Source organism: Haemorhous mexicanus, chromosome 17 (assembly GCF_027477595.1).
Source record: "Haemorhous mexicanus isolate bHaeMex1 chromosome 17, bHaeMex1.pri, whole genome shotgun sequence".
In the NCBI taxonomy this organism is placed as follows: Eukaryota; Metazoa; Chordata; class Aves; order Passeriformes; family Fringillidae; genus Haemorhous; species Haemorhous mexicanus.
Window position 1 is genome coordinate 6,886,934 of NC_082357.1, and position 27,583 is coordinate 6,914,516.

Sequence of the window (27,583 nt, forward strand, 5' to 3'; positions counted from 1 at the left end):
GCTGTGCAAAGTACAATAAAGCTTTATCAGAAGATCCCAGAGGACCATAGTAGAGGTGAAGAGAATATAGTCAGCCTTTTCGAAATCTTGGTTAACCAACATTGGGCTGAACAAAATAAAATGTGGCAACAGAAGTATACTGGTATGATCTGGTTTACTGACATACTTGTATACAAATACCTTGACTAGCATGGGTAATAGCAATAACTTAAATTTATTAAAAATCCTAGCAAGAAATTGCTATAAGACACTGCAATTAATAAGTCACGTTTTAAAATGTTCACAAAGCAGCAGAAGTCAGCAAGACTGCTGTTTTTGCAGGATATTAAAGGATAGCTATTAAAACTTTTTGCCCTGTACATGAGTATTTTGAATGATGCAAATTACAGTTCTGTGCTTCCCTTCAAAGGTCTGTAGGCAATAAGATTTCTCTTTCCAAATGTTACTCTTTTCTTTAAAGAATGTGTTTACATGGTTAAACTAAACTTGCTCTTCTACCTAATTTTTTAGAGAAGAACCATTTTTCTGTTGGTGTATTATAGGAATGGAGCTCCCTCCCCCTTCACAGAAGATGGCACAATTCAGAAGAAGTTGTTTCAGAACATACTCAGTTTAATTACAGGATCAGTGAACACAGCAACATTTTCTTGGCAACAGGTAGAAAAGCTGGCAGTTACTCATTTTCTCTGGAGCAGTTTCTTGGCATTACATCGCTGCATTAGAAACTTGGATTTCATTTCTCACTTTCTTTTTCTGTTCCCCTGCTTCATTTCCTCTTTATCAGTTTTCTCCTAGTGGTACATAAAAATAACATGCTGCATTCTTTGTTATGAAGAAAAAATTAACTAATTTGCTTTTAAATCATAAACAATAATGTAATGTGGTAGGAATCCTATGCATATACATATGCATTATCTGATAATAAATACGGTAGATAAATGAAGACCATGAAGAAGAGATAAATGTTGAATGTTAAACTGATGCAATTGCCATTGCTGAACTTATATATTAAAATATATTACATGCATAAGAAAAAATCAGGTTTGTAATGTAAATTTATTGGTATATCAAGCAAGAGAAAACCCTTTAGGGTAGAAAGAGAACAGCCACCAGCAGTCCTTGTGACTTATGACAGAGTTTAATTGCTGTAGCCTTCCTGCCCCACTGCCCCATGAAGTTCATAGCTATTGATCACTGCATATATTAAGTTGAATTTAATACTTGTAAGTAGATAACATACATTAAGAGCAGTATTTTTCAGAGAAAATCTATTGCTCTCCTTCCTTTGTCCCTTTGAGAGATTAAACAAAACCAAAAGGAGAAGTAACTGCTGACTGAAAAGAGAGATGGTGTAAACTCTGTGTATCTTTACTTTCCTATTCTTTAATATAGTGATACACAGAGAATATGAAGAATTAATGAACAATCTGCACTGGATCAATGACACTTAATAGTAACTGAAAGAAGTTTTAGGAAATCATTTCTATATCTGTCTAGCATTCAAAACCATCTTGCTTTTTGCTATATACTTACATTTATTTTGTTTTCACTGTTGCTTTTAATGCTATCTCAAAATAGTTTTATTAATAATTTTCTGTTCATAAATAAAAATATTTTTGGTCAGATATATTGTTACTTTTGTGCTTGTACAGCACATGGAAGATAGAAACAGATTCTTCTTTAGGATCATGCCATGCCTGTACTGGCCTTATAATTTTAGTTCATTTTTGTAACTCTACACAAGCTCATTTCATCCAAAGGAAAAACCCAGCACTGCAAATGTTTCTTTTCTGTTGTCCTTTCTGATTACTTAATGTCATTGTAGAACAGCAATTGAATGTGGCTCCTGTTAACTGATCTGCATCATGTACATTGTCACATCTCAAAACAGTCTGGTTCTGCAGTTTCTAGGACTTAAAGGAGTACCAAGATAAGGTAGTTTTTTCAATTTTTTTTTTTCCTTAGGAAGTAATTTTGCCCCAATGCCAAAGTAAAATATTTATATTCCTTTTTTGAAGTCTGCAAATCAGAAAGTAGGGCAGTACTTTATTAGGTTAAGATGTTATGCTGTGTTTTGTTGAAAGCATAACTTTAGAGTTGGGTTTTTTTAAATATGAATTGTGAAACAATTTCTGCAGATTTGTACCCTTCCATAAGAAAACCCCAAAATGTTTTCAGAGGTAGTGAGGAACAGGACAAAAAGAGTTAATAATCAAACAGAACAGCTTCTGGAGAACTTTAAACTTCTTCTTTAAACATTCAGCACAGTGGTAGCCTAAAATTTTAATTTAAATTTTTGCATGATGCTATGAAGTGTTTATAAGACTTTGCAGTGTTTTTCACTAAGTCTGGAAAAAGTTTGGTAACTTTTTTAGCAGAAGTGTTGCTTATCTCTCTGTAGCTCTTACTTAAGTGGCTTGAGCTTATCCCTAACAAATAAGGGTTTTTAAGACAGGGATGGCATAGATCTCTACCCAGAGATGCTAGATTTTCTGCCTGATTTCTGTATACTGTATTATTCAGGATAACAGTTACTAGAACTAGAGAATGTTTCTTTTTCTGCAGAGACACCTTCATTCTAGAGCAAGATTCTGTTTATCTGTTTACAGACATAGCAAACATTAAATTCTAAATTCAATGCTCAGTACCCTGTGTCTCCAAATATTTTATTGAATCAGGCTGGTATTACTTAGAATCATTTCCTGAACCTGGTCGCTAAATTATGCAAGTCCTTGGAAGCAAGACTCATGTTCAGCTACTCACTTGTTCAAGTATGTCACTGAATTATGCCTCAAAAAAGGGCTCTACTGAATCTATATGATAATTTTATGCATTTAAAAAATTTGTAAATATCTACATACAGTATCTGAATTTGATTTCAAAGGATTTGTCTGGAAAACATAAACTAGAATGTTATTCCACTGGTTTTAGTTCTTTTTCAGAACTCATTTGAGTGCTTAAAGAACTTTCTATTTAATGCTTCTTTAGTAGTACTGTTCTCAATTTTCAGTACTCTTCTCAAATATTCTTTCTTTGGAAAGAATATTAAAGATGGATTTGCTCTTTTAATCTCGTTTCTTCCTTTCCTCTTCACTGCATTCTTACAGTACTGTTTATAGAATGATAAATATGAGAGTAACGCCTGCTGATTTTGACTCACTTTGGATGATAAATATGAGAGTAACCACTAATGATTTTGACTCACTTCTGATTTCCTTTCAGGGCTTTCTCCTTTTATTTTCAGGCTTAATTACTGCTATTGTAGAAATATTTGCTGTTTTCACAGAAGTTCCCAAAGGATTTTTGACTATGACTTGGCTGTGTTCTGTTTTTCATACATATATAATTGATCCACCTATGCAGGTTGCTAATTACCTGCCAGTTAAGAACAAATCTTCTTATTTTTTTCCAAATATAAAATACACTTTTTTACTATCATGCTGTGCCACGCTTAAAATAGTGTTTGAGGAATTTCCCCAATCTTTATTTAGATTTGCTCATCCTGGTAAAAGATAAAAAAATATAATTTTGGTAGATAAACATAATAGGCTTTTAATTGTTCTGGTTTTATTACACTTAGTATCTGAATTTAGTGCAAGAATATAAATCTTTTCCTGAGATGCCCAGGATCATCAGGTTTCCATATTGAAAGTACTTAGAAGTCCAGACAAATTTCAGCAATTTTCTGTACTCTGAATTTAGAGTGAATGTTCTGTTTCCACTTTCAAATGTTAAGAAATAGTTTCTTTTTCTTTTAAAAGTCATTATTTATTTATTTCTAACAGAATACTTACCTAATCACATAGTATTTACTATGACTTCTCAACAGTGTGTGTGCTTCTGCAAAAGTTGCAGAAGTCATTTATTTCCAGAGTAGAGGCTTACTATTAGTCTGATTATCTTACAATTTTCTGATAATTAATGTGAGAAAAAAGCTTTTTCTGAACAGAAATTGTGGTCATGTATAGCTTACTTTTGACCCATTCTAGTGTAGAAAGCAAGCAAATTTGTTTCCAATTTTTCATATAGTTAATTTCCAGTTCAATTTATATTTTTCATAATCCTTTTCATATGTTGTTATCTTTTAACTGAGTTGTATTATTGCCATTTACAATATCAACCCAAATTAGAGTAAGGAATAGAGGACACAAAGGAAAAGTAAGAATAAACAACTTACAATCTTAATAATTCTTTATTAGCTGCTGCTTTGGATCCTTTAACCATGGTGATAATTAATGTGGAAAGCTCTGGAAGCCTTGGTAAGCTAGCTTGATCATCTGAAGAATGCTGGTACTTATTAGGGAAAGTTCATGATTCATACGTCAGGATTAAGCCAGGAGAATCTTGTGACCTAAGCAGCCTGGCTCTCCTGTGGTAAAAATGGGATTTTCTTATCTTACAAAAAATGATAATTGCGGCAGACAGCAGGGATGGGAGCAGACAGGACACGTTTGGCTTAGGAGCAAGCAACGCACGGGCTGTAGGAAATGGCTGGTTTAGCACATTGCTGGTACCATGATAGAAATACAAAGTTAAACTGCAGCACACAAAGTGTTCCACAGGGATGAATCAAAACATTTCTGAGAAATGGTAGTGAGGAGAATTGTAACATGAAATGTGTGGGGGGTTTATGCTCAACATCTGAGTTAGCCTTAAAAAATTTTTAGTAATTTTCCTGATTTCTCTTCCATGGCATCTAAGCACTTAAATCCAAACACATGAACATTTATCACAGTGTGGTAGGTGGACAATTCTGGATGTAAGATTTGGAGGCATGACATGAAATCTAATCCTTTGTCTAATAGTAAATATTGACTTGGCAGAGTCAGTCAGCTTCAATACTTCAATCTCCACAACTGAGTTATTTATTAAACTTTTGATATGTATGTTTAGAGCCTTGGAAGAAAAAGGTCTTTGAAATATGAACGATAAGGGATGCACAGTGAGCACATTGCAAACCAACTCACTGAGACAGTCCCAGAAACACACTATCCTTTTGCAGAACTCATCGACATAAACAATCTTGGTTATAATTAGAAGCCTTGCCACCTCTATTCTTCTCTCTTTTTTTTTAGTGCTCTCACTGCATTTGACAAATTGAAGGGGGAAATGGAAGTACAAAAGCTGTAACCTAAATGGTCACTTTTTAACTGGAATCTGCAGTCACAAGCATGAGAAAAGTAAAATACATATTTCTTTCATTTCTTTTTAAAAATAGATTAATATCAGCAGGCAAAAATGTAATCATTGTATGTAACTGATGATCCTCTTGGCTTCTTTTAAAACCATACTGGCAAATTCCTTAGAATTTTCAATGCTGAGATTTCTGGCAGGCATTTGAGGGTTTCAGTGGTAGCTTTTGTGGGAACCACAGGGGTGGGGTCACAGCAAACTCCTTCCTGTGCAGTCCTGTATCATACAAAGCAGTTATAAGGAATGATGATGCAAGGGACATACATAGACAGGCCACTCACTTTAATATTACATCAGGGGGTTGGTTTGAGTTCTGTGGAGGAAATACATTTAAAGCTTCATGCAAAGAGATGATTTGTAGGAAAAATTTTCCATCGTTACACTGCTGTGCTTAGTCACAACATTTCACATTTATGTGTATTCACACTTTCCTTTTCCATCCTGTTGAGTTGTGGTTGAAATAAAAAAGTCATACAATGAAAACTATAATCCATAGCAGTACATACAGCAAGTTCCAGTGCTAATATAAATTATATCTTTGGGACTATTAACTAGAGATGTTTTATTTATTAGCATCTATTCATATAATCAGTCTAAGGGCCAGAAGGTGTCTGCCACAAACAAATGTGGGCCCTAGAAGTTTTGTGAGGATTATATCATCTTTCAAAAATCTGTACAGTTTGTATTGGGAAAACGATTTAATTCATATTTTATTCTCATTCTAAAGTTACACTCATTATGACTATCACAAATATACAGAATATACATAATCCTGACACTTGCACAGACATGAATCACCTCACTTTTCAACAAAGAATAGAACATTTTACCCATAAGAAAAGAATAAGCAAAACAAGAATTATGACAAAATTTAGATTTTTAAAATTTTCCCATAAGCATTGTAAAACAATAACAAAATATACTTTTATTTATTTTCAGTTGAGTAAAAAGAATAAAAATTCCTCAGTTCTACATGGCGTTGTATCCAGGCAGTCCTGTTCCTCTGAGGAGTTCCATCACTGAATTATGTTCAACGAAGATTACAGGGCTCCTTGCAAAAGCACAGTTTGCACAGGGAAGAATAACACATTTATATACCATTAAAAAAAACCTACTTCTACAATGTTATACAGGTTTAGGATTTAGATTTTGAGCCAAAGCCACTGCTATACTTATTGTCTGCTTCTTAATGGGTATTGCTACTACCCATAACTCAAAATTATAAAGGATTTCTTCATAATAGGAAATGGGCTGAACAACTCAATTTTACAAATACCTGGAAAATAGAGATTGTGGTAAAAACAATACTGCATTTTGCTGAGTTTTACCTTGCAGTATTTATTTTGACAACCTTTAACAATTTGATGTAAGTAACTGAAACTCAGTCTTTATCAACATTTTAAGAATGTGGTGTATGGACTCTGTAAATTCCACCAGTGCCCTTAAATTCCACAGAGTGGGGTTCCCTACAGAGTGCTCTGCAGCAGGCTTGTATCAGGAAACAGCTATTTGCTTGATCTTTTCTAAATCAATGTAACTTGGGCATTTTTGTTAGCAGTAGTTAATTTGAACAATCTCATTGTAATGTGTCTTAATTAGGAGAAAACCCATTTTTCCCAACTATAAGTCATTTTAGATATTGAACCAATCCAGGTTTTCAAAGCTCTGACATTAGGCTGAAATGCATTTTTCAAATGGAGCAGATTTCATTATTAAATCAAATCTTCCCACAAACAGAACAGATAAGAACACTAAGAGCACATCCATAAGTCTTTCATTAAAAGCTGACATAGATATAATAATGACAATTAAAGTCATGTGGTTATTTAAAAATACTTTTATTTTCAGAGTATAAATATTTTTGCAGCAAAATTATAGTCAATTCTCTCAGAAAATTGTTGTAAAGCTGATTTTCTTGTAAAAGCGAGAGAGATTTCTGCATTATTTATAGAGTTCTACACATGATAAATGGTGTCAGTGCTGTCTTTTTTATTAGCATGTCTTTCCTACAGTATTTATGACATTAGAGGATTAATAGTATTGGCTGCAGTCAAGTGCAGAGAGCACCATGAAGGCTTCTCCTATATATTTTAACTAAACTCTTAGGCTAACAACTGAGTTTGCCTTTTCCAGTAAATCCTTAAAAGATTTTCTATTGCAATTTGTCCATGTTAGTAAAGACTTGAGGAGGTCTGATGGAATTGTGTAGGTGTACTTCTTTGTTTTGGTGAATAAGTGGTTATCACAATTAATTCAAGCTAGTGAATATTTTGCCAGAAAACTTCAATCTAATAATTGAAAGATCTTACAGTGAACTATAACCATATTGTTTTCTGTCACTAACCACTAGTGATTCATGTAGGTCATTGTTTGAAAATGTGATTTTTACATTATTCATTCTAGTCAAGCAATTGCTTATGAATAAACCTTATGCTACAGGTAAAAATCCATTCAACAATAGGGAGTAAGGGTTACATTAATAATGGGTGTGTATGAAGAGTGTAAATATTGAGTGAAAATGTACACTTGTATAAATGAAACATATTTGTTGTGCAAAGTGTGAAATAACACCCATAAGCAATACTCTTGAATGTTAGTTTTAAGGACAAAATGCAGTTTTCCTAGATAATTTCTAGATTATGCTACTCATTTGACAGTGTTCTGCAGCTCAAAGCAAGTACCTGAGATGTGTCTCTGGGATTACATCACAGCAGCTCTTTATTTGGTCCAGCTTCTGGAATAATGCAAAAATAATTTTCCAGTTATCATGCAACATGCTTTTTTATATGAAAGTCAAGCAATCTCCTTCTTGCCTGAGGTCACAGCCTGGCCTAGGCAATGTTTGCTGTGAAGAGATGTACAGATACACAGCCATGGGGCACTGCCCTCACACACACAATTTCTCATTGCAGAGGCATCTCCCACTGCACCAAAGGAGCCTGTTTAAATGTGGAATTAGGCATAGGATTTATGGTGAATTTGTTGTGTCCTCTCCTCCTAAACCAATAGGAGTATTCCAGAGGAATGAGTACAAAGAAATTGCCAGTAGTAATATCTAAAAAGTCATCATCCTTATTTATTCAGTGTGTTAATCCAGCTATCAGAGTCTGTGTTCCAGAGAGAACCTCCTCTGGGACAGGCACCAGCCATTTTTATCAACCAGCATTTCCAGTCTCCAATGTTTATTCACTCTGCATTTAATAGGAGAGGGACCCTTCCTGTTCAGTACAGTTGTACGAATCGGGATTTTAGTTTTATGAATATAGCAAAACCCTTTCACTTTGGTAACTAATTAGGCATGAAAAGGTTAGCATGGATAATTCCTTCACTTTTGTACCGGTTTCACAGACTTCAGACTTACTAATTCTCCAGATTTTGCAAGAATCACGGCCAAAATCTCTTGAGTTTCATGTTATTGCCTGTCACCAGTACTATTTGCTGTGTTGAAATGAAACCAAAATCAGCTTAGGCACACTGAATATGTTAAAGGGAATTTGGTCTGGGTTTCCAGTTGATTTAAAAGCAAAACAGCCTATTCAAATCAAGACTCTTTTCATAGAGATTTGTTTTTTAATTCACACTGGTCTCTGTGACACTTGTAATTTATAAAAGTGATTTTTAGGATGAAATATAGAAATAGGGACTCAGGATAAAATGTTCTGTCAAAAGAACATTTTGCTGTATTTCATTGCAAGTAAAATGGTCTCACAAATCTACTTATTTAAAGTACATTTGTGAGACCATAAAGTTATGGTTGTGCAGATCAGTTTCTGATTTCAAAGCCTTGTAGAGCTGTCAGGTAATAGAGACACCTGTTTCTGCTGGGGTTTTTTTATGACTCATACCACAGGGATTTTTACAACACAATGTTTAGTGTATACTTTTATACTGTAGAAAGTTTTACCAATATGATAATAATGACATAAAATCTTACTGCCAGTAATTTCACAGAGACAATTACTGACTGTTTTGTCATTTAGACTTTATTTTTGATCATGTTACTTCCTGTGAGTTAAATGTCTAGTTGCTTTATTTTTTTATGCGATATTAGTCTTCTCTAGTTCAATTTAAAATGTGTTTATAGGTGGAAATTACTTCTGCATGATAAATGCATTATGTTTTCTGTATTGATGCTCAATTTATTTTGTCATTTAGAATATCTGTAGGTTGCAGATTTATAGATTAATAGATCTGTGCAGTTTATAAAGTGGTGTCATATATAGAATAGGCAGCTACAATGAGACAATATTAGAATACTTTTTTTAAGGATTTCTTCTGATCTTGTATGTAAGAAAAATAATGTGCAAAAAATAATGTGCTGACTTTTCATTTTTTTAATCCTCTAAGGAACATAGTGACTTTAAGGATAATTAATACCTCCTTACTTTGGATGTCCAAAATCTAGGGACCATGATGAACAAGAGGACTATTTATCAGTGAAGAGCAATGGTACTGTCAAGGAGTTATTCATCCCCTCACATGATAAGCCTCTAAGGTAGGTAGGACTCAAAGAGGAATTTGCTGAGTTTTGAAAGATTCTACTCTGAATCTGTATTTACCTACAAAACCAGGCACCATCCTTAGGGGGGTTAAGCTGTTAAGTCACCCTACAAACATTAAAACATGGGTTTTATAGAAAAGAGGTATTGCCTTTGCATCTCCTAAAGCAAACCACAAGTGTGTATATATATATATATATATATACACACACACACACACACACACACACTTACATATATACACACTGGTTAGGTCTTGCTCCTTAAATGATCATTTGTTGCCATGAGGCAGAACCAGGTACAATGCATTACCTGCATTCTGAAATGTTTGCTCATTATTTTAATTACTTACATTTAGACCTTGGCTAACAATCGATATGGCTGTAAATCTAAAAGTTAAGCAGAAATAGATATTTCATTTATAGGACTACATATCATGTACTTCCCATATAATCAAAAATCACTGAATAAAGATTTATTAAATTTTTAAAATTTGTCACTTGACTAAGAACTAAACTAGTCATGCTCTGTAGGAATGCTTTCTAATACTCTCCTCAGTTTATACTCCTCTGTAAAGAACTTACCAGTCAGCTCTGTAGTATTTTTTTCCATAGAGAAGGATTGTAGTCTTTCAGTTCCATTTGTCGTTACATTCCATTTGCTGCTTTACTAGGATGTCCTGGTTTAGAGCACACAGGATTAACAAAGTGTTCCAAGTATTGTAACAGGAAAGTAATACATTCACAAAAATTCTCATTAAAGTCCTTATCTTCAAGTTACAAAAGACTTCACTTTTTAATGATTAAAAACCACATACTGAAGCAGCACATACTTAGAGAATGATTCTGACAGTAATTGGGTTGCATGGATTTGGGAAGATCCTCTCTTTGCTACCCCATTCTTGTGTCTTGGAGCTCTTTTACTGCAGTAATAAATACTGAACTATTTCTCAGGAATATAATATGTGTTTAGCAATGCCTAACTAACACATATCTTATTAAAACAATTTCAATATGGAAATGTACAGTTTTAAATGTAGAAGATCAAACTATATTTGGGGTTGTACAAGGTGAGTAAGGCTACAAGTACAACTAAATAGCACCTTTGCATGAAAGGTGTTATTTATTTCTTGCAATTTATATATTGCAAGATTTATGTCTGTTTCATAATATCTGTGAGGATTCTTAATTTATACTATATTACTTTTAAAATTCAGAAGGAACTCTATGTAATTCTAATCACAACTGGAATACATGACGAAAGAGCAGACTAAGTGCATTATCTGGGCAGGGATAAATATCACAGCTCGTTGGGATGAATTCCTGTGCAGTGCACCACCTCAGAGCCATTACTTCAGAACAGCTTCTCCACCTCCAAATTCCCTACAACAGATTCTGAAATGAGGAGTTTCAGAATCAGGGCCTGCTTCCACTATGCATCCTCCAAAAAACAAACAAACAAACAAACAAACCCCCACTGGCCTATTGTTTTAAATGAAGGGGTCCTTGAAGTGCTTTTGTAGCTTACTTTTGCAATGATGTGTGAGACCCAACCTAATCTAATATAACCTGATTTAAAAAGTAAAAAAAAAAATCTGCTTTAGGCAGGAAAATGAGTCTGAAGTGCTACATGAGTGATCTTTTATGATATATGAGCTTTATTCCAACGTAAACATTGAGTCTGTCAGACTCAATGTAAGACAAATGTTATCAAACAACATTCTCTTCCATTTTATCTTCATTTTATTAGCTCCTTACAGCACAGACTAAGCAAAACATTCTTAAACCTCAGAAGACAAATGCTATCTGTCCGTTTTCTGTTTTCTGCTTGCTATATGTGATCTAGTCATTGTAGGAAATACCCTCAGCTAAGCTGGTGTGAAGTTGAAAGACAGTTGATTCTTTGAGCAGTGTGATGCTCCTGTAGGCAGCCAGTCAGCTCATCTGGGACATTTCTCCTTGTTCCTGCATTCTCACAGGTTACTATTTATGATACAGGCCTGCATAAATTCCCATAATAATCCATTAGTAACCTGCTCTCTTCATGCCACAGTCAAGGTACAGTAGTTTCATGTGTTACCTGCTGATTATCACAATACAGGCTTTGACAAAATCTGCTGATTGTCACACAAAGGTCTGCTGCTGTTAAATGCCACACTCTTTGGAGGAATTTCATTGCACTGCAAGAAGCTTTTAACTTCACAAAAGACTTAAATTGAAATGTACACCTTATAGACCATCTTCTCAGACTGCTCACGTTCTGAATCTTAGAACTGCTCTTAGGACCAGCTGGTTAATAGTGGAACTGTCTCCTATACCAAGAGACCTCTAATTTGTGTCCTGTTTTGTAAAGGCCATATCCCACCCCTGAATTTACATGTATATCACTGTCTGGTCTGTTGTCTAATTTTTAATATTCTAGACTGGACAACCAGAGGAAGCCAGAATAAGCAACTAAATATGCAAATTTCATAAATAACTGAGTGAAAAATAATTTATTAAATTATTGAACTTATTTAGTTAATGGAAAATATCTAACATGCCAATAGCAATACTTCTGTGCTATTAGCCTCAGAGTAGGTTAGCTTCAAAATAGTAACCCCTAGTTGACTAATATTAATATGGTGAATAAATATGCTACCAAGAAAATTTAATATTTTCAAGGAAGCCAAGCATCTGCACATAAACAATTTCTGCCTTTTAGCAGATTGTGATTTAGTGTCTAAGAATACAGAGGGGGAAAAAGCAATTGTTCTTTCTCCTTCAAAACAGACAGGAGTGTGTTTACTTTCATAAAATATCTGCATGTGTGGCACTCTGTCATGAGCATTCAGTTGCTATAAAACTTTTCATTCTTTTCCATAAACATCCTGCACATGCATCTCCCATGACTGTGCCCTCGGTAAAGGAGGACGGAAGACCTGAAAGACTGTCATTGTATTCAGTCTGAGCTCCCAGTGGGAAGCCAAGGCAAAGGACACAATTCTTATACAGTGGGCAAAGGTACCTACATTCCACAGTGCCAAGCAACCATCAAATCCAGAAGTTCCTAGTCCTTACCCTTGCCATACTTCAGGCATCTGGGAATCGTTGAAGTCTTGCAAATAACTGAAAATATTACCTGACTGGTCACTGATCACATCTTGCTAACATGTACATTTGATCTTATCCTAATTTTCTTGACCCTTTTACCCCATATTGTGAGACAGGATATTAAAGTTCTTATGCCTTTGACAAAGTGTAACAACATTTGCCAGACAAAATGTCAGAATTTTCTCCTAGATGTGTTGTTATTGTTTCTCTAGAGCCATAAAAATTGGCATACTACAAATGTCAATGGTGCCTTAAAGTCTGTCTTAGTGGGGGAAAGGGACTATAGAATAGTAAGAGAAAAAAACCCCCAAATTTTTCTAAAATAATTGTTCAATAAAACAAATGATACAAAAAAAGTCATTACAGATATAGGCGTCTTCCTGCAATCTAGTAAGACCTTTTTGCTTATGCTTTTATCATCTGTGATTTAATATACCCACATTCAAGTTTTGCCAGTACACTCTGATCCTACATCACTGAGTTATCTCTTTGTTTGTCCTTATTTATATTATACTGCATTGCCAAACTAAAAGTGCCATTTGGGATGTATGGCAATATTTGTTTTGGCAGATCTTAGTTCAAATACAGATTTGGTAACAATATCAAAAGTCAAACACTATCAAGAGTCAAACACTATCAATTTGTTGTAAGGCATGTATGCCTACATCAGAAAAATAATCAGGCAAAAATTTAATTAGGCAAGTGCTAAATTAAAGGATACTTAAATACACTTTATTTAGTTTTATATAACTAAATAACTACAACAGACAAAAACATGGAGACAAGATCTCAACATCTACAGTTAATGTGAAGAGACACCAAGCAGAAGAGACCATGTCACTAAACCAAATTCTGCCTGTTGTGCCATGACTTTAACAGAGTTCCTTGTGAGTGTAGAATTCAGTCTGCTATATCTGTGCCACCTGAAAATACAGACCCACAGAGCAGTGGTGTAAGTTTACAAAGGAGGCAGACACATTGAGGAATTTACTACAAACAGAAAGAAAAATTGTCTATAGCAATGAAAGCTCCAGTCCCTAAGAATACAAACCCTTTTTTCAGCAGAACTGTTTTTGGCATTGACCAGTCATTTTTCATTTTTCAGCAGCACATCAGAACTTTCTACCATGTTTATCTCTTGTTCAAATGAACTAATAAACTCCTGATACAACTCTTAATACCCCTTATCAAATTGTCACGCATGGCAGTGTTTGTTAACTTGCAACAAGAAAATGTTTATCTTTTTGCTATAGTCAAAGCAAGCAGCAGAACTGAAAGTTGATGTAAGGAGCAGCTGGCAAGTGGCCTGAGTCTAGAAACTTTGCTTTACTCTTCTATTTTTCAGTTCCCATGGCTTTTCTCAGCCCAAATTTTTCTGTATTCCTGATGCTAAAGATTGGCAATAATAATTTACAGCCTAAAAATTAGTCCAAAATCAGGTACAGCACCTTGACTTAATTATTTGTTCTTTCCAACTTTTTAACACCTGAGTGTTAAATGCATACATCAGGACTGGGAGATGCAGAATCATCATACAGAACAAAGTCCCTGTCTCCCAAATATATCTAAAACTCCATGTTTTTGCTGTAATATTGCAATAGTCTGGTGCCTTAGCATAAAATAATTATTTTCAAGTGTTTTGTAGGCAGAATAGGAAAATATATTTTTCTGTTCTCCATAAAAAGATGAAAACTTGTAATAATGTCAATACCACCCAATATCATGCTTCCTTAGAAATGTTTTGGGGGTTTTTTTGTGCAATGCGATAAAACTTGCTATTACAGGAATGTGAAATATACTCTGTGGATTTGCTGTTCAAGGATAAATACAATATATAATACTCTGCAGGTATGAACTCCTAGAGAAATCAGTTAAAACTGTGTCATTAAAGCATGACTGTTTTGTTTGCCAACCAGAGTTGTAGCCAGATTTTCAGTTCCATTATTAACAGTGATAAAGGAAATTCTCCTTGCGAGTTGGTTGAGATGAAACTCAAGATGCAGCAGTTCACCATCTCTTGCTATCTTGTGGGTGACATCTTAGAAAAAGTCAGTGAAACGATAAAATAGCAGTGACAAAAGTGCAGTGTGCTGTGCCTGCTGAGCAGCAGCAGCTGCAGCACAAAGGACAGAGGCGCAGGGCGGCCCTGCCGGAGCGACCGGCTCCCGGGGGCTGCCAGGCACGGCCCCAGCCCCGCCGCCGCATCTGGGGTGTGCTGGGACAGCCTGCTAAAGGTGGCCTTTGGGACACTGCCTCCACACTGCGGTGTGGGGGGACAGCCTGCTAAAGGTGGCCTTTGGGACACTGCCTCCACACTGCGGTGTGGGGGGACAGCCTGCTAAAGGTGGCCTTTGGGACACTGCCTCCACACTGCGGTGTGGGGGGACAGCCTGCTAAAGGTGGCCTTTGGGACACTGCCTCCACACTACAGGCACGGCCGGGTCCTGCTTTACAGGAAAATCCAGAGACTTGAGCAGCCTAACTGGTGCCATTTTTCCACTGACACAGCCCCCTCCAGGATGTCTGCAAGGGCTGTTATCAGGAAATTGCAGCTGTGGCTCCGTCTTTACTTACCTCTAGTTTTGGGTGGGTTTTTTGACTTCTTGGAACATTCTGTTTATGAACTAGATAATCTGGAAAGGAGGAGGTAGGAATGGAGCTGGTATAGAAAGATAGGGTGTTTAAGGCCAGAGCTGACTATTCCAGATCAAAACACATTCTGGAATCGGGTGGCAGCTGCATTGCTCCCTCTGACAGGTGAAGTGCTGGCACATGCCACCTGCCTCACCTGCCTCACCTGCCTCACCTGGGTTCCAGTCGGGGCATTTGGCACCTCCTTGTCACTGGCCAGAGGGCAAATCAGGGCCTGGACCTTGAATGCAGAACCTCCTGCTGAAACATTCACCTCCTGCTCACACTGGAACCAGAACTCTGGATATGGTTTCATTTCAGATATGTTTGAAGAAGGGATTTGTTTCCTTTTTTGTTTTAGACACATCGAGAGTCTTAAAAGAATAAAATGGTGGCATTCTGGTACAAGTTAGAATAAATCAATAAAAAAGGATTTTATATGAATTATCAAAATACTAAAGCTATACTATTTGAGTATGAGCCCAGATTATATCACAAAGTCCACGTTTGATTCAGACTACAGTCTAGGGATCTTGTGGGCTCACTCAGTTCTCCATATTGCCAACTTCAGTCATGGGATAATTTTGTTATGGATTGTTCAGCACTCCAAAATGACTAGCACAGATTCCCTGGATTCATATAGGAATATCTTATTGCTTCCTCTGAATCAAAATTAACCTGCTGCAATCTTGTTTGGTATTTACACTGTTCTCACAGCAGAGATCTCTAAAAGACTCAGACAGTAGTCATAGCAAGGCTGTAGATTTTGCTTTTAAAGGAATATACAAAATACAATCTGTCATTGGAAAAGTAAGGAAAATTTTGAAGTGGCTTTTCCTTAAAAAAACCCACGCCCCAGTAGTTAACAAAATTAATTTTGGTTAAGATTTTTAGTAAATTATTGGGTAATCTCACCTATTAAGTCTAACTACTGAATAAATTAGTAATCTCCTAACATTTCAGCTTCTATTTTGATTTCTTAAGTATAAAATAGGTCCTATCTTGATGAAAGTCTGATTAAAAAATATGTGGTTTCTTTTAATGGTTTATATTCCCTTTCATTGATTCCTTGTGTTGCTAAAGTGTATGTACACAGTTTTCTTCCAGCTATAGCTGAAATTCTGTCAGCCACGGACTTCATAACTGACATTTGCACTTGTTGATAATACAGTGATAAAGATCCACTTTAGTCAGAATCTTGGCTCTAATTATTTAAATATGGGAATGAAGTTGTGTACATTCAAATGTTAAGGAAAAATAAAACCATTTAAACATCTTTAATCAGCCATAAATGGCAACAAATTAACAAACTCTGAAGCAGTTTAATATAATTGAGAAATGTAGTAGTAACCATTTATTCATGGAGCTTATTTTTGTATGCCCTTCTGCTTCCATAACTAAACATTCAATGAAAAGCTCCATTGCAGGCTGTGATGAATCCTTCCTTCCCCTTTACTTCTGGCCACATTCTTCTGCTTTATTCTATATTTTATATATTATTCTACATTCTATATTCATTCTGTTTATTATTCTATAGACTAATTTACAACATGTGAATAGTGGTTTCTTTCTTGCAGTTGCTGCTCCCTTTGCTATAGCTCTTCCCTTTCCTACCTCTTTCTCTAGCCCACTGTGGAATTATGTGGCTTTATCTGAGCTTTCCTGAGCAGCCTCCTTGTGCCACAGCCTAGAGCTGCTGCCTGTGCTCAAAGCCTGGCTCTGGAGTCACCTCCCCACAGGTGACAGCACAGGAGCTGCACAGGGACCCCTCAGAATGGGCTGGAGCAGAGCTGACACTCTCTTAATTTGGTAACAAACTGGATCTAACACACTGGAAGTGAAATACCATAGCAAATAAATAAATAAAGACTACTACAATGGATCAGCCAAGGTCTGTATTCTGAATAATGTTTTAAATAGTCTACATACAGTTGAGGCAGTGTTCAAAACTGGAGATAAAAATGGGTTTATTCAATACATAAATGAGATTAATGTCTCTTATACAGTCTATTTAATAATTGCATGTCATTTCTTCTACTTTTGTTTCTCTGTTATGAGACTGTTGGTAATCAAGAATTTTTTATATAATAAAAAACTAAAATGCTGTTAATGCTCTTCCATTTTGTAAAAGAATCGAAATATTCTCTATTACTCACTTCTTGGCACATAACAAATACTTAATATCTTTTCCACTGTGGAAATTCTACTCAAAAAATTACCTACTTGCTACTGTTCTAACTTTTAGAGCAATTTGCTTGTTCCTGTTAATGTCTCTTGGCCCTACAATTATAAGAAACTAAAATCTCTAAGAAGAGGCTAATAAAAATATGTGCTTTGCTAATATTTAAGAAAACAAACAGAGAAAGAGTATTATATCTTTTACAAAATGTTTGACACTGAAACCTGCTCACAGCCTACTCCCAGTGTGCTGTTAGCTGCAGTGGACATTTTTACAGATGAGTTTTGCAGTCCTTCCTCTGAGGCTATATCAGATACAAAGATTTTTGCGACATACTGTTTCATTCCAAATTATTTAAATACTTAAAATAAACAATTTGAAGGAAGTATTTGAATTCAGAAATTTAAGTACACATCTCAAACCTTATGCTTGACTCCATTTTCTAATGCTTATTCTTCAGTAATAAAAATGTATAAAACAAAATTAGTTATATGTTATTTGCTGTTGTGTGCTTTTTTAGAAAAACATTTTCTTTTAGACTGAGAGTCTTTACCTAGGAGTATCACTTGGAAATCAAAAGAATGCTGAACATACACCTTGGCATGTTTAGAATAAAAACATGCAAAAAACCCTAGTGAGTTTTTGACTAATGACTAATATTAATAGTTCAATTAGTTTCATACCTTGTAAGTAACTGTAATTATAAAGGCTGGATAAGCCTCAAGCCAGTCTGTGTTATACCTTCCATTTATGTCAGAAGGTGCTAGGGATCATCTTGTGATCAGTAGTCCAAACAGGAGTGCTGAAATATTGATATGAAAATTTCAAACTAATGTAATGACTGTTTTCTATTCTCTGTCTGTACATTAATTTGAAATGCTGTTGCATCTTGCAGTGTTTTGTGTTGAAGGATATATTCCAGCATGTTTTGACCTGTGAATACAAAATTGTTCAATACTGCTCATTCCATCCTTCTAGAAAGGAATTTTCTTGTTACAGTAGTATTTCTCTGGGCAGCAAAAGTTCTGAGCCTCAGCCATATCAGCAAGGCTGCTTTGTGACCTGTAGGACATGACTTGACCTGTAAGATTTTGCTGAGTGAAAAATGAGACACATTCCTACAGCAGAATGAAGAAAAGCATCTCCCTGGAGATTAAACTTTTGTATAAAAGTGGTATGGTGAATCCACCCAGTTAATTTTTTTCCTATGTAACCAAATATTTTGAAGGGTATTTAAAGATATTAGGCAGACCCTGTCAGAGGGACCGTGTGACACCATCTATAGTTTCTGTTAAACTAGTCAGTGAAGTCAAGAGTACATTTAAGACAAAGCAGTGACAGTACTGTGTGTGCCCCACAATCGGCTACTGAAATAAATGTTACCAGCACTGCACATGTCAAACTGATGATGTATTGCTCTGCAAGACCGAGACAACAACAAACCATGTTTACATGTGTATGTTCTGCCTTCTCCTTCCAGAACCAGAAGATGCAGGCTCCAGGGGAACCTACCAGCCAGCAAGAATAAGCTGTACCTGGGACATCCCTGGCCATCTCTCCCTTGCTGGGAGGAGCCACAGGGCAGGACTGCATTCCCAATGGATTGTGCCTTCCTCAGAAGCCTCAGCAAGAGGTACGGCCACACAAAGACCTTCTGAGTTGAGTAAACATAGAATACCTGACAACCCAAAATGTCTTCTTCAGGCATAATCATAAGTTTATTTTGAGACTGTATAAAATATGATTTTAATATTTTGGTGCATTTAAATAAATGTACTGGACAGATCTATGCACTTGATAAATGACCTGATGTGTGTTTCCAAAAGCAGTAAATATTCTAAGTGAGGCGCATTTACAGCAGTCATTTGAGTTAGCCTGCAAAACATCCGTCATATTTTCAGATACATAAATGCTAAATTCTTATGTAAAAAACAAGTTGTTGTACCAAAAAAATGAAGCTCTCACTCTTAAGCCAAAACAGACCCCTCTTCATAATCCCATGCAGTTATGAGCATGTCCCTTGGATTTATGACTTATGACATTTATTTACCAACAGGTGGTTGCATATCTTGCCATTTATATTTTAAGCAACAGTAAACACAACTAAAAATAATATAAGACAAGCAAAATAAAGCTCAGTGGTGTTTTTAAATTGTTTTTAGAGAAAAGCTGTATTTATAAGCTAGGTCTTCAAGTAGTTCTCACCAGGCCCAGCAATACAGAAGAATACTGCAAGAGCAATAAGGATTTTTAGGGGCATTATGATAGTGTAATGGAAACACATCTGCCCCCAAAAGTCCCTCATTTTCCCTGCGGTTAAAAGCCATGCAGGAAGTGGTGAATGCTGTGGAACATCAAGAATGAAACTATAAAGAAAAGATTTTTAAGTTAGAACAACTTTCCAACAATACCTCAGGATTTCATAATTTTCTGTTAGTCCACTGGATAGTAAAACTGTAGTTTTTCAAGGATCCTCTAATTCACTAGCTCTGGATGTAGGGATGTAGAAAATGGTTCTGTCCACGCAATAAAGTGAATTTTGAGGCAGCTATCTTAGAAATACTATTTTTGGGAAGCAAAATACATTTTGCATGAAGACAAGACAGGACAAGTTTTCTTCTTTCAGCTCTCAAAAAAAAAAAAAAAAACCAAAACCAAAAAATCAACCAAAAAAAACCCCATCAAAACAAAAGCCCAGGATAATCATCATTAACTGTTGACCTGCATTTCTCATTTTCAAGGATACTTCGTGACAGAGTGAACATTAGTTTATAGAAGACAATTATTCATAATAGAATTATAGAACATCTTTCATTTTAAAGAATTTTAAGATATTTTCCAATGAACTGTCTGGGCAGTTTTCCATACATACAGAAGGACCAGTCAGAGTGAAAATACAAAGTGGAATCCCAATTTAGTAGGCTGAATTATCCACATTTATAAATATCATTAGTAAAACAGGTAGCACATTTGAACTTAAAGTTATGCCCATTCAATTGGCATGCCCAATGAAAAGTTACTATTTTAAAACAATCCACACTGCATAGCACCTAACAGGCATATTCTTCACAGATTCTTGTAGTACAAAGCATAAAATATAACAATAATATTGTTGAAAAAAGCAATGCTCAGTTCTTCACGTTATGTAGTACTATGTTCTGTGTAATACATTTGCCCTTTCTTCATGTTAAAATATGAAAAATTAACTAAATTCTTTTCTCAGGTTCCAGAAATTTTAACATGATCTCACTTGCATTTTTTATGGATGTAAATCCAGTGAATTCAGTGGAGATACTTCTGACTTAGAGCAGCATCCAGGCACCTACTGACAGAGGTGTGTGTACTTTGTGTGATTTGAAATAGGCCTTTGATTACAAAAGAAAGCTTTAATACAAACAACAGCAGCATCAAAGCAGAAAGCCAGATTTTGCTGACCATAAACCAGAAATTTTTAACAGCAGTGATGTGTAACATCTAGAAATGCCCTTTCAGTACAATTACTGCATTCACGTATTTTTCCTGATGCATGTGGGCCAGTCCTGAAACATCCTGAAATTATTTTTCTCACCTTGTCCTACAACCTTGCCTTGCCAATACATGCCTTGTTGTAGAGGACAAAACACATTTTATATCTTTTGTGCAGGCTGTCTGTGTTCTAATTCTTGTCCTGACCTACAAATGAAAATCTTTACTTAAAAAAATTAGTGTCTAGATACTATTGTATATTGGTTCATATAGAAAGGCCATGATTGCAGTAAAAGATTTGGATTGTCTTGACTGAAGCTGAGATATTTCAAATAGCAAAAATACTACTTTTTACTGTTGAATTGTAGCCTCCCCCATTAACAGCAAAATTAAATTTAACACTATTAACTGAAAATATCAAAATAGTTTTGTTTAAAAGTTTTTAATTTATATCAACAATGTAAGTATTCATACTAGTAAATCAGATAGGACTCAAATTTTTAAGACTTCTTTTGAACTGAGCTAGGAGCAGGTATACTCCAAACAGGAAAAAAAAATCCAACAAAACTCTGGAGCCTATCTGTAGAGAATTACGATTCCAATATTTAAAAAAATGTTGGTAATTAAAGAGCCTTATATCCAACAGGGAGTCAGAGATCAGGGGTAACCTCCTGCAACCAACTGCTAATGTGTAGTCCTGTCAGCTACCTCACAAAGCCAGTTACCTCACTAATGCATGGGGCTTTATTTCTGTTGATATTATCTTTATTTACTCTGTAGGTGTTGTAAGAAAGGTCCTGAAAAAAATTCCCAAGCTGAATAAGGCCTATCCATTCACACTTGAATACAGAATTATTGCCCTTGCCCCCAAACCTTGGAAACAGAAACTATTTGGGCATTTTGACAACAGGCAAAACCCCCTGATTCTTTGTTTCTTTTTTCCATGTTTATACCTTTACCAAATTCCCTCCATGTTTGCACTGTTTGACTGAGAATAGCATATGGCATTGCAGCAAGGGATTAGTGTAGTTATTAACTGATGTGCACTGTGAATTGGGCAAATGATGCTTTAAATTAATTGATTCCACCAGAAGCTCAAGCCACAGGGTCTGAACCACTTTTCTACCATGTTTTCCACTACAGGTGCAGCTTCCAGGTGACAGCAGCGTTTTTCCCCAAATCTCCTAAACCCATTTACAAAAATCCACTTCTTTGTTTTGTTTTTGCTTCATAGGCTTCTAAATACCATTTCCAAGGCAGGTAAAATTATCTTTTGAGTAATGTGCCTTAAAAAATATGCCTGAGCAGACTGGTTTGTGTTTGCATAGACCTTTCCTGTGGCATGAGGTCCAGGTTCTCCACAGGGAAGCAGTGCTGGTGTGTAACACTGCAGCAAGGAGCAAAGAACAAGGCAGAGTTTAAAGTTCAGACCTCAGGGGTCTGTGTTTTTGCCCTGGAAAAACTCTGGATAACTTCCTAGGAAAGGACAACTGATTCTGTAGCCTTTAGTAAGGCAAAATTTTAATTGTTCCAGGTCATGACTTTCCAAACTTGGGGTCGTTACCTCTCTGTCTCGTTTTCTGTGGCTGGATCAGAGGGGAGTCACAAAACTTTTCTGTTGCAACATGGGATCAGGAGGTGTCAAAGGTTGAGGTCTTGCTTCAGAAAATACAAGCTCCAAACCATGCCACAAGATTCCAGTGGAGATCCTGATCTTTTCACTGCTTTCAATAAAATTTCAAAAGTAAACAGATTAGGCCATTTGGCAATCCTCTGCTGATTCAGTGTGTTTGTGAGCTGGTTTTTTAAAGGTTTGCTTAAAAATGCAAAAAAGTAATTCTATAAATGTAGTTTTAAATTTATTCTAAATAGAAATACCGCTAGTAGGACTTCCAATTTTGTAAATTATAAATGCAATAAATAATTGGGTTTGATATTTCTAATTTTTTTTCAATAATTAATGACATTTTTATCTGAAGAAAATTTAAATTCTATTACAAACATACCATCTACTTTTTATCTCCTGTAAATTTATTTTTTCATATCAAATAGCAAAATAGACTGATCCCAGGTATTTAATTATTAATACTGTGGATACACAGTGCACTTCAGTAGTCTCAGCTCTGAGGCCAGCACCCCAAGCTGCACACAAACCTGCTGGGAAAACCAGTGTGAGGGAAAGAGATCAAATTCTTATAACACAGATGTTTAGGAAATCTATCAATGTTTTGTCAAATCATCATTAATTTAAGTAACAATGAACATACATTTAAAGTTTAAAATATATGCATGATATCTATAGCAGCAGAAAATTGTCTGTTCTAATGCACACCAGAGACAAACAGGAGCTCTTTCTGAAAGCTTATTGATGGGAAAAAAATGTGAATAAAAATATTGTACGAGGAAGGCCTACAGAAGCATAACTGTGCTCTTTAACACTGCTCATTAATCATTTAAATAGTGTATTAATTCTATAGCTAGGTTATTGGTGCTAGAAGCAATGCAAGTGAATTTTATATATCCTCAGTAGAGAGCCAGATAGAATCTATTTTAAAAAATAATCTAAAAATAGCTGATTAACAAAGTGTGATCTTCGCATCTTACTGGAAGTAGCAGCACAAAATTATGTTTTAAGAGCTTTTAAGTAACAGTTGGTAAGAAGAAACTGTGGTATTTCAGCAGAGCAGAGCTGATCTTTGCTGATGTGTGGATGTGTTTCTCTTTTCCCTTAAAGCAAGATCCTCACATTGATTCACTTTCTCATCTCTGATTCTCTGCTCTTACATTCTCTGAATACTAGAGAAGAGACCACAGGAATTAAATAAATCTAAATCTGACAACTAGGAAGACTGGACAAGTCTGGAATGTATTCACAAACTAAGTACTAATATACTCTAAGTCAAAAATAAAAAATTTCTACAGTTATGTTTTTAACTTAATTGGCTTATGAAAATTTAACCTTTCATAAATGCTGCTTCTGAACAGTATTATTTTCATGGAAAATAGTAGCTAAAAAGCATATTAGCACCACAGTTCTGACCTAAGCTCCTCCAAATCAGATTTCAGTCTTAAACAAGTGAGGAATTTGTTGCACTGAGGTTTGGGCACATCCTATTCCACTTTTGTTGCAATTATGTTGCTCTAAAATGTAAAATATGAGAATTCTATAGAAAAACTTGATAACTCATCCTGATATACATTTGCATAAATGTACAGATCCTGCACATAATCATCAGATAAATCACATGCCAACAACTCTGCTTTAACAGTGTGTCACTGTCTCACTTCAGCTGAATTTCCAGGCCTTTCTGAAAGACTGAAATTGATTCAGTGGGTATAAATCAACACTTAAAATTAACCTGACTACAGTGACAATGTGATCACAATGTGAATGTCTGGATGTTTATGTGTAGCTCAAGCAGGTGATTAGCTGGCATTAAATGTCAAAACTATGACAGACATATTTACACTAGCTGAGCTCCTGCATGTATTTTCTGTGAATATGCTGCATATATGAAACACTGTATAAATTACATTGTGTATCATGTGTTCATTCAGTGTTAAATATCTGCGCAGTATATTTGGAACCATGAGAAAGTTCAGTACCTCTACCAGTGTTTTCAACACTTTCTAGAATCCCATGAGGAAAGTACAGCTATGTAACTTTTAAGTAAAAATAATACTTCAATTCTTTAGGATATCGATACCAAAATGTAAATAATAACATGAACTTAAACAGCTCTACCAAGCTCAAGTTATACTGCCTTACTCACAATAATATATTTCACAACTTTTAACAGTACAAAAATCAGCAGTCTTTAAACTGAATCATAGATAAAGACCATACACACGTAGACACACATAAAGGATACATTACAACTGAATACTTTGTGAGCAAAAAAAAAAAAAAAAAGAGGATTGACAATACAAATGCTACCAGTGTTTAAAAGATTTTTTCGAGTTTTAAACTGTCTCTCTTTTCTCCCAATTCACCTGTATTGCACCCTTTGAAAGGTGACTTTTTCTTCAGCTTTTGCTGGCTTTTTAAGAGAAAAACACCAATAGTTAGAAAACTTTTATGTTTAACTTTTAGAATTATTTTATTTTCTATTCACTTTTTTATTGCTGAAGACAACATTAAAGCTAGAACATGATGATTTATTTAAAGTGTATAATAGCCCTTTACTAAGTGCAGCAGTTTATTACTAAGTTTACTGTCCAATGTAAGAGCCATAATGTGCTGTTTTCTTTTGCAGAACAAAGTGACCACCAAAAGCGGGACTTTGTGGGCCAGTTGGATAAAACATAAGCTCATCTCGCCCCCAAAACCCCGACTCTGGAACCACAGCCTTCCAAGATTCAATTTGCAAGTAAAGTATCTTTGTAAGATATGCCCAATCAACTGAGTCATTGCTTATAGAGTGGGTAATTTTCAGACTAATCAAAAGAGAACGATATAGGCCAGTCACAATACATCCTCCTTCACTTTCTGGACAGCAGGAATTGCTAACACACACTAATTGATTTTATTTATATTTTATGAATTATTTATCAAGCAGGTAAGAAGTGTCTATAAAATGACACAGAGTAACAGCTATTAGACCCAGCACTCAAAATATCTATTAAGACTTCTTCTCAAAGTGTGTAACAAGTTATTATTTATCTGTTTCACTATATTTCAGATTAAAGTTGACATATTATAGAGAAATAGCTGTCATTATTCTAAATTTGTTATTTGTACAATAAACTAGAAATTATTTTCACTTTACTTGAAAACAGGTCTCTTCCTGCTAACAATGATAGTCTCAAGTATTCAGCTCTACATCATCTTACTATCCTCAGTATTATGTTTCATAAGATCTTTCAAAGATGAGAGGAAAAGTAGAAATTCACAGACAAAAGGAACATATAGTCTAAATCTTCACTTTATAATTCCAACAGAGCTTCTATATAAAATCCATGTTTAAAAGCATTATAGTTTACACTTGGATGGCTGAAGTAGGTTAATGCTGTCAGTTACTTTAAAAGAAACTAATTACTGTCCTTAAAAAGCCACTATTACGTTCATTCTACTTTTGATAATCATAAAGCGGAGCTGAAGAATGCTGTCCCTGCTGAACTGCTTCATAAACACCAAATACATTCTGAAAGGAAAACGCAGAGAAGTTGGTGGAAATTCTGGCTAAGTAGAAATGTTTAAATAATTTCTCTTTCTACAGACTAAACATTTTAACTGACTTATTTACGGCTGTGATGATTTAGGAGGTTTTTCTGGCTTTCACACGACCTGATCAGACGGTGCGTATCGACACTGCTCCGCACGCGCATTTGTAGTTATTTGTGCCTGGCGAAAGTCGCCGCAGAAGCCACGCGGAGGAGCGGGACGGGACCGGTGGCCGGACACCGTGGGGAGCGGACACCGTGGGGAGCGGACACCTGTAGCTCCCGAGGGTGCCGGCACGGCGGCGAACCGCCCCTTCCCCGCGGGGCGCGGCGGGCCCGGTGCCCCGCCCGGCGCGCACCCTCCGCGGCCTGCGGCAGGTGGGCGCGGGGCCGCGCCGGGAGCTGCCCGGGGCCGCGCGCCCGCCGATGCGCGGCCCCGCGGCGCCGCCGCTCTCGGGGCGCCTTTCCGCGACCGCGCTGCCTCGGCCGCGCCCGCACGCCCCGGTGCCTGCCCGCCGCGGAGCGGCCCCATCCCCGCGCAGGGCGCGGCCCCGGCCGCCCGCGGAAGGGGGCGCGGGGCGGCGGCCGCACCTGCGGCCTCGGCGGGGACGTCGCGGGGCCGCGCTGCTCCCCGCGGGCGGGCGGGCGGGCGGCGCGGAGCGGGGGCGCGGAGGGAGAGCGCAACTCACCACTTGTCAGTGCCCGCGGCGGTGCCCCGGCGAGCCGGGAACGGGAATGGATCAGCGCCCGCAGCGAGCGGGGATCCCGCGCACAGGGAGCCGCTCGCCGGCCAGGTCCCCGTTCTTGAAAGGAGACAGCCCTCCGGTCCTCGCTCCGAGCCGGCTCCTTCCGTTGGCAAAATCCTGACTCATTACATAAAAAGATCACCCTGCCAGGCGCCCTGAAACATTTCTTCATCACGGTCACGCCACAAGCTAAACAAGAGGCCACATCAAGGGGAGGGGGAGAGGGGGGAAGCGGAGAGAAAAAAAAAATCCAGAGGGTTTTTTTCTTTCATTAAGATCCTCTTCCTTGAAAAAAAGAAAAAAAAAAAAAAAAAAGTGCAGGGAAAAAAACCTCAAAAAAAACAAAGAGCAGCAGCCAGGGAAAAAAACTAGAGAAGATTCACTCATTGTTGCCACAAAGACACCTCTCTCCTTCCCACTCCTTCTCCATGCTCATTCCTCCAACAGTGCTACAAAGACGTGCAGTCTGCGCCGGGAGTTGTGAGCCCGAGCTGTGAGCTCCTCAACTCCGCGGGGGCCGTGCCAGGAGACCCGGGGCGCACAGTCCTCTGCGAGGAGGTGTGGTGAGTCCAAGACCGTCCGAAAATTATTTTTTTTCCTGGAAACTACCACCAA

General features: G+C 36.7%; 1 long non-coding RNA gene across 2 annotated transcripts; it reads right to left on the reverse strand.

Moving 5' to 3' along the window:
* Positions 1 to 591: 591 nt before the first annotated feature.
* LOC132335319 (uncharacterized) lies at positions 592 to 27,550 on the reverse strand. 2 transcript variants are annotated; one of them, XR_009488639.1, is made up of 4 exons: positions 26,912 to 27,550; positions 10,277 to 10,371; positions 7,875 to 7,927; positions 592 to 6,244 (listed from the first exon to the last, which is right to left on the reverse strand). It is a non-coding gene; the product is annotated as an uncharacterized LOC132335319 (long non-coding RNA). The 2 variants fall into 2 exon arrangements; XR_009488638.1 differs by having other exon boundaries at positions 592 to 10,371.
* Positions 27,551 to 27,583: the final 33 nt, after the last annotated feature.